At 39.0% G+C, this 1,901-nt stretch overlaps 1 non-coding gene across 1 annotated transcript; it reads right to left on the bottom strand.

Annotated features, from left to right (window-relative positions):
- Nucleotides 1-611: 611 nt before the first annotated feature.
- On the bottom strand, nt 612-828 carry LOC117027893 (small nucleolar RNA U3). The gene has a single exon (XR_004424013.1). It is a non-coding gene; the product is annotated as a small nucleolar RNA U3 (small nucleolar RNA).
- Between the last annotated feature and the right edge of the window lie 1,073 nt (nt 829-1,901).

Below are 1,901 nucleotides of genomic sequence, written 5' to 3'. Positions count from 1 at the left end.
GTATATCTCTATATGTTTTTCTTACTTTAAAGTCTCAATGTTAAAACACTTTCTGGGTTGAATTATTATTGTTCTAAGTACATAAATGATCAAAACAAGATAAAAACTTTCAACCTAAAAAGTAAACCTTTGGCGGGGGCGGGGGGAGGGGGGGACTGACGAATGGGGTCAAATACGGGTGGTGAGCACACCATAGAGTACGCATACATCTTTAATAACACTTAAAAAATGCATTTAGCTAAAGAATTTTAAAAAACAGCATCGAGGAAGAAAAAACAACAAACCACCTTAAAAAAAGATACGGAAAAAAGTATACTAAAATTTTTTGTGTGTAACTCTTAAAGCTAGTCAGACTATTTTCCCATAGCTGAAAACGCAGATGTGTTAAACATTTTTAGAGCCGTCCTCAGACCTGTAGCTCCAAGCAACACACTCTAAACCCGCAGAGTCCAACAAAACCGGCAACGTAAAATGAATCCACAAACACACTTCTATTAGGAACTTAAATATCTTATAATAACAAAAGAATAAACCTTTGCACGATTACTGAAAAAAAACCAACCAGAAAATAAATATCTTCTTTAGACAAGTTAAAGGACAAGTAGAAAGAAACCACTCAGACGGCGTCCCTTCCCTCTTGTTTCCTAAAGTAGGAAACAAGAACGATCATCAAGAGCCAGTGGAAGTTACATACAGTAACACCAAAAGCCGGTTTCACGCTCAGAAAGGGAACACTGTACTTCCTCCTCGTGGTTTTGGGTGCTCTACACGTTCAGAGAAACTTCTCTAGTAACGCACTATAGAAATGATCCCTGAAAGTATAGTCTTAAGGCGACATTGCCAGCCTCTGCTAGGTCTATGGCAACCAATCACTTTTTACTCATGGTAAGATAGTTTCTCTATTTCCGGTTCCATTGAAAAAGAGAGGTTTTCCAGTATGTACAGTCTTTCAAATGTTATCATTTAACAATGTATTTTAACATTTCAAATGGAAATGAAATTTTTAAACTTTTTAAAACCGCCATCCTCATTAACATAATACTCAGTGACAGCCAATCACAATCTACATCTTTAAAGCCCAGGTGGCATTCACTCCACAGTTCTGGTAAAGCAGCCAGCCTCTCCTGTGCAAGCTAAAGGAAATGGCGGGCTTTTGCCTTTCCTAGTGAGAGTCAAGCTGTTTCCAATAATTAGTAAAATCTTAGAAGTTCCACACAGAGGCTGTCCTGAGAATTTGACTTTCAAACTAGTGAACTTATTTATGTATATAGACAGGTCTCCATGACTGTAGGGGAGGGCGGGGGCGGGGGGGGGACTGGGTAGCTGAGAACTAGAACTAGCGCTGGAGAACTTTTTGGTTTTGGTACCGTATGTTTGCACTATCTGTTTATGCTTTTTGAGTTCTTAAAAAAAGCTATTTGCGGGCCAGCCTGGTGCTCAGGCGGTTAGAGCTCCATGCTCCTAACTTCGAAAGCTGCTGGTTCAATTCCCACATGGGCTAGTGGGCTCTCAACCACAAGGTTCAATTCCTCAAGTTCCGCAAGGGATGGTGGGCTGCGCCCCCTGCAACTAGAAACGGCAACTGGACCTGGAGCTGAGCTGCGCCCTCCACAACTAAGACTGAAAGGACAACAACTTGACTTGGAAAAAAAAAAGGCCTGGAAGTTCATACTGTTCCCCAATAAAGTCCTGTTCCCCTTCCCCAATAAAATCTTTAAAAAAAAAAAATAGAACTATAATATTAAAGAGTATGACACAATAATATATAATATTTAAAAAAGCTAGTTGCTATATTTAACATATAATAATAGTAATAATAATAACTTATTGGAAATGCATCTCCTAATAAGATGAACAAACTAGTTCTTGGTTCACATGGAGTGAGAGTTTATCATCAATTC

The sequence above is a fragment of the Rhinolophus ferrumequinum genome, chromosome 9 (genome assembly GCF_004115265.2).
Source record: "Rhinolophus ferrumequinum isolate MPI-CBG mRhiFer1 chromosome 9, mRhiFer1_v1.p, whole genome shotgun sequence".
Lineage (NCBI taxonomy): Eukaryota > Metazoa > Chordata > Mammalia > Chiroptera > Rhinolophidae > Rhinolophus > Rhinolophus ferrumequinum.
Note: the sequence above shows the minus strand (reverse complement) of the source record. Positions and strands in the feature narration are given on the sequence as shown.